Genomic DNA, 6,396 nt, shown 5'->3' on the forward strand with positions numbered 1-6,396 from the left:
CCCCCGGCCTGTAGCCGCTTGTCTGCCTCCCCCGGGGGGGTGGTGGTGACGGGGGATGGGGATGGGGGCCCCAGCCGTCCCCCAGATGCCAGCGTGTGCCTTAGCGGTGAGACAAGGGCTTCCCAGGTGTCTCAGTGACAAAGAACCCGCCTCCCAGTGCGGGAGACCCAGGTTCGATCCCTGGGTCGGGAAGATCCCCTGGAGGAGGAAATGGCAACCCACTCCAGTATTCCTGCCTGGAGAATCCCACGGACAGAGGAGCCTGGCGGGCTACCGTCCATGGGGTCACAAAGAGTCGGACATGACTGAGCAACAACAACAAGGGCTTCCGAGAAGAGAGCTGCATTGCACCCCAGAAGCATAAGAAATCAGATACGATTGATAATTCAGAAATGATTTCAGAACTGTGTCCTTTAGAACACGGGGACTTTTTTCCCCCTAAAGATATTCGATATTCCCATTCTGAGCACCCACCATGGACCACACAGGCCTCTGCAGAGTTTCAACCCTCTCTTGGAGGGATGAGCCTTGTCATCCCGATGTGACAGGTGTGCAGAATGGAGCTCAGAGAGACTGGGGGACCTGCCCAAGGCCCCCCCCCCCCCCCCAGGCCTCTGCTTCCAGAGCTCAGCACAGTGTGGCCCAGAGCACAGCGCGTGTGCACGCTCAATCACTCAGTCGTGTCCGAGTCTTTGTGACCCCATGGACGTAGCCCACTAGGCTCCTCTGTCCATGGAATTTTCCAGGCAAGAATACTGGAGTAGGTTGCCATTTCCTGCTCCAGGGGATCTTCCCCACCCAGGAACTGAACCTGGGTCTTCCGCATTGCAGGCAGATTCTTTACCACTTGAACCACTGCGGAAGCCAACGCACAAAGCAGAGCACATAGCAGGAGCAGAATATAGAAGATGCCTGGGTGGGAAACCGCGCCCACTTTTCATTCTCACAACACAGCCTCCATCCTTCCCGCATTTAAAATCCTCCAGGGGGACTTCCCTGACGGTCCAGTGGTTGACTCTGCACTTCCACTGCAGGGGCCTCGCGTTCAATTCCCGGTCAGGGTACCAAGACCCCTCATGGCACACGGTGTGGCCATACGTAAATAAGCAGATAAATGAAATGAATCCTCCAGGTCACTTGTTAGTTCATCGAGGTTTCTGGACAGCTTCCGTGGCTGGCCTTCAAGGTCTGGAAACTAGTCCATCCCCCTCCCGCAACTGACCTCCTTGAGCAGGCCTGGCCCCCCAGACCCCAGGACTGTTCCTTCTGCCTGGAAGAGCGGGGAAGCTGCAGATGTGACAGACCAGGGAGTTAGGAAACCAAACCATCTGCGTGGGAAAGGGGAAGAGATACATGATCACAAAATAGCTGGTGCCCTGCAGGAGACAGGAGGGCGGACGCAGGCGGCATGCTGGGGTAACTGGCAGTTTGGGGGGTGCTGGACAGGCTAAGGGGACTCTTAGCAAGCGAGATGCCCCACCGGGGGCGGGGTGGCTCTCACCCTCCGAGAGGCTGCCCGCCCAGGTGCCCCGGGAGAGACTGGCAGGGCAGCTCTGTGGGGCCCTGAGCACAGAGAAGCAGGGCGGGGCGCTTGTGTTTCAGTCGCTGACTTTTCCCATGGAAAATTTTGCTCCGGGCTCATCCCCTCCGCTATCCGGGGACCTCGGGACACAGGCAAATGCCAGAGGGAGTGGGCAAAGCTGAAAATCCAGAACTTTGCTCACCCCAGCCGGGGTCAGTCCCACGGGTTGGTGGGGGGGAGTTTGGAGGAGGAAGGTTCAGGCCCTGCAGACAGGAAGCCCTCGCCTCTTCACTGGGGGCTGTGTACAGGGCTATCCGGTCTCAGACCAGAGGGTGCTTAGACCAGCACTGGCGCAGGAGGCGGCTGCCCCTGAACAACTATTAGATCTTTCACCTGCCAGAGCGGTCCAAGTGGGTGGGACCACCTGTAGGATGAGGGGCTCCAGTGGGGGTGGGGAAGGCGTGCTGCCACGTGACTGAAGAGCAGAGGAATGGCCAGGGGCGGGCGGGCTTTTGCAGTGCCCTTAGCCAGGCTGCCCGCCTGGCCATGCTGTGAGGAGGGGCTAGGAATGCGAGTGCCCGTGCTGGCCAGCTTTGCTGGAGCCCTGGCTCTGCCTTCCCCCGGCTCTGAGACCTCAGGCAAGTTTCTTAACCATCCCTGGGCCTCAGTTTCCACATCTGTAAAGGGGGAGTAATAATTGCATTGGTACATCACAGAACTGCCTGGAGGGGTGCATGAGTCGCAGAACATGGCGCTTTGTAGCTGGCCTGTGGGGAGAGGTCATCAGCGTTAGCCGTTAGTAACCAACGCTCACAGCCTGAGACTGCACCCGTCACTGAGCCTCTTCAGTGAGCCCCCAGGGTCCAGCCTCCTTGTGGGGACCAGGGAGAGACCAGCTGTGTCTCTCAGAGGACCAAAGCTTAAACCAGCAGTTCTGCAGCCAATGGGTGCCACACTGGCCACCGCACCCACCCACCAAGGGGTTCATTCCTGGACCAGCTCCCCCGTCTCCCCAGCAATCCCACTGTGGGGTCTATACACCCAAGAAAACCAAGCACTTATGTCTGCCAAAGGACATGCATGCAGGTCTCCAGCTCAAACTGAGAACAACCACCCACTATCACCGGGAGAATGACAGGCAAATTATGGCATATTCACCCCACGGGAGAGACCATTTACACGGGTGACTCTCAGACGCCATGCTGTGTGAAAGAGGGGCAACGCAAATGCTGCTACACAGGAGAAGCTGCAGGCCGGGTAAGACTCAGCATCGAGCCGGGAGCCAGGAGAGCTGCCCTTGGTGGGAGGTGCTGACTGGGGGGAAGGGGTGCACAGGGGAGCCTCCTGGGGGCTAGAATGCGCTCTGTCCCGAGCTGGGCAGTGGTTACACGGTTGCCCGTGTATGTAGACATGCATCACACCGTCCATCTGAGATTTCTGCGTTTTATGTAAGTTATACCTCAATAAAAAAAGTAAGCTGTTGCAGTACAGCAAGTCCCCGACGTACAGACCTTCAAGTTGTGAACTTGCAAAGATGTAAACGTTCCTGCCAGCCCCTGGATGCCAACCGGTGTGCTGTGCTACTTACTTATCAAGGCACTGTGCAAGTGTCAGCCGCTCAGTCGTGTCTGACCCTCGGCGACCCCACAGACTGGAGCCCACCAGGCCCCTCTGTACTATGAGTAAAACCGTCTTTATTTTTAGTGTTTGTTTTTTATGTTCGTATGGTTTATGTGGAAAGTTTCATAAACCTATTACGGTATAGTACTATATAGCCGATTGTGTTAGCTGGGTACCTGGGCCAACTTTGTGGACTTACGAACACACTCTCAGAACGAAACTCCTTCATATGTAGCGGTCTTACTGTGCAAGACTTTACTGGGGTGGCAGAACAAGGCAAGAATGAAAAATCAAGTTTTCTTACAAAAACTAAACTAAAAAAAAAAACACCCTTAAGAAATAAAATGTGACTATTAGAGGACATCCCTGGTGGTCCAGTGGTTAAGAATCTGCTTTGCAATGCAGGGGCACAGGTTCGATCCCCAGTCAGGGAGCTGAGATCCCACGCGCTGCAGAGCAACTAGGCACTCGGGCCACAGCTAAAGGGTCTGTTTCACAGTGAAAGACCCTGCGTGGACCAAATAAAGAGATAAAGTACTTGTAAAAACGTGAACCTTACAGATGACTCCTGTGTGCTTGAAGGCCGCTCACCCCTCCTGCAGCACAGGCTTGTGGGGGCAGCTGTGAACTGGCCCCTCTGCAGGCGGAGCTGGGCTGGGCCACAACACAGCCCAAATCCAGGCTCAGAGGCTCTGCTTAGGGCCCTCCCCTGCCTGCCCACCACCCTCTGCCTCTGCCTAGACTCTGTCCACTGATGTGGCCAGCCTGTGGCCACGGGGTTCTGGTCCTCTGGGAACCCTGAACAGGGAGGCAGGCTCCGCCAGCAGCTCCAGGGGCAATAAGAAAGGTGGGCACAGGGACCCCGAGGACCGTGGGGTGGAGGGAGCCCTACGTGGTTGGGGGGTACTGCACTAGGCAGGGCCTGTTGCTCTTGGCCTGCGCCTGGCCAGCATCCGGGGCCGGAGGCAGAGCTGCCCACCTGCTAGCTGTCCTCCGCCCAGAGGAGCCGGGCCGGGCCCTGAGGGGCAGCCTCCTCCCAGCGCTGCCGCACTAAGACCCCTGTCGAGGCCGAGCTCCTCTCCCGCCATGGCCCAGCCTCAGGGCTCTTGGGGCGTCCTTGCAAAACAACCTCAGGGGTGCTGCGGACCCAAGAGGGGTCGACTAGGGGGAGCCAGAGTCTCCCCAGTGCTCAGGACTAGAACCATTCTGTCCTCCCCGTCCCTGTGTAGGACGCTCCTGCTGCGTTCAGGAGCCAAAACCCTCCAAACCCACCCCGGCGGCTAGTAGTCTAGCCTAAATCCTTCATGCTGCTGGACTCAAGGTGGCATGAGCGCCTGCTGTGTGCTGGACTCGGCTCAGAGTCCCCTGAGTAGTGGGGAGGCGAATGTTGTAACAATAATAGTAATAGCGGTTGTTGTTATTCCTCAGAATAAACACTGAAAGCTCCAGAAGGTCCAACCACCTGCCCAGGAGCTCAGGGAGGGAGGGAGGGAGGGAGCCTGGTCCCAGGGGGTCAGTACCTCATCGTCTCATCCTTGACCCTCAAAGACAGCTGGAGGGTCACCTGTCCACCTGGAGAACCATCCTCCCCCATCGGTCCCCAGGGGCCACATTGGGGGGCTTCCCCGGGGGGCTGCTGAAGGAGGCCCCCAAACTCTTGCCAGGTTAGGAGCAGGGCCCGAGTCCCCGGCCCTCCCCACGCCAGCAGCCCCCTGCCGCACCTGCTGACCCACTCCCCACAGCGCGCTCTGCCCCGCCCACCAGGCCCCATCCAGCCTGAGTGGTCCCCATGGATGCTGGATGGACCTGCGAGTGAGCAGGACGCGTGGGAATATGCGCTGGGGACTCCCAGGGACAGGGACCCCACCCCCGCACAGAGAGCAGGTCGCTGCCACTGACATACCCTCGGCAGGCCAGGGGCCCCAGGCGCGCCCCATCTTCTCTGCCACCCTTCCAGGTCCACAGAAAGCGGCTTGTGACAGTGACGGGCGAGGAAGTCTGACGTGCTGCCGTCCACGGGGTCGCAGAGTCAGACACGACTGACGTAGCGACTGAACGAGAGCCTTGCCACTTCACACACTGAGTGAATGCCTGCCTCCACGTGAGGCCTAGCACCGCGAGCCCCTGGAGGGGGCAGGGTGCTGTGATTCCCGGGGGAGGCCACCCCAAAGTGCCCTCCCCTGGGCCCTGGTCCACTGGCATCCCTGTCTTCCTGCTGAAAAAGCCAGACAGAGATGGTGTCACTGCCAGCCCGGCCCACGTGACGGAACAGCCTCTCAGGCCCAGAGGAAGCCTCAAGCCATCTGATCCGTCCATGGGGCCTTAAGGCGACGGCCATGGAGGCGGCCGCTGGGCCAGGCACCTCCACCTCGGCATGCTGCTTCGCCTACAAATTCCCTGACGACCAACCCCGCGAACCACAGCCCGGGACAAAGATGCCTCCGCAGAGGGCAAACGCCCGCTGCGGCAGGGACCCCAGGCTCCCCCGTCACAGGACAGACTCCCGGCCCTGATGCAGCCCTCCTCCCCACCCCAGGGCTGGGGGTTCAGCCTGCCCTGAACCCACCAAAGGATCTTGGGAATGCCCCTGAGCCCAGGACTGGGGCAGCACTCCATGGGGGGCTGGGAGCCAAGGACTTTCCGGAACCCAGACCTCATGACTGAGCCCAGCTGGGCCTCCACATCCCAGACCCCTCCCAGAGCCACCGGAGCCAGGAGCTACCGCGGGGCGGGGAGGGGGGGGTGTTAGGGGGGCGGGCGCGGGAGACCTCTGACCCCTCTCGTCCCCCTGGTAAGGAAACTTGTACCCGTCTTGGGGAGCTGAGCACTGAAGAAAGGTTTTTCCCGCAGGACGCCAGCCAGGCGGCCCCTTCTTCCCTCTGGTGATGCCCACCCCAGACCCGGCCTGCCCCTCTGCCCTGCTCCAGCACCGGCTGGGCGTGGCTTCAAGGCCTGAGCCCGGCGCTAGGCTGTTTCTCATTGGCCCTGGGTGCTGTCAATCAAGAGGCTGCCACACCCCTTAAAACTCGGGTCACTAGCCCTGTGTTCTGCCTCTGCACCTTCACCCTCCGGTCCTTCTCCCAGACCTACTGACCTCCCCACCTCAGAGACCCTCCTCCGAGAGGTCTTCCCACACCCCGCAGCCCCCCAGGAGAGCCAGACTCTTAAGCCTGACCCCTCCGGCTTTTCCTGAGGCCATGTGGGGCAGGGTCTATCCACCACCGCCAGCTGGGGGGGTCCCCAACATGGCCTGG

This window comes from Bison bison, unplaced genomic scaffold, assembly GCF_000754665.1.
Source record: "Bison bison bison isolate TAMUID 2011002044 unplaced genomic scaffold, Bison_UMD1.0 scf7180017864079, whole genome shotgun sequence".
Taxonomy (NCBI): domain Eukaryota; kingdom Metazoa; phylum Chordata; class Mammalia; order Artiodactyla; family Bovidae; genus Bison; species Bison bison.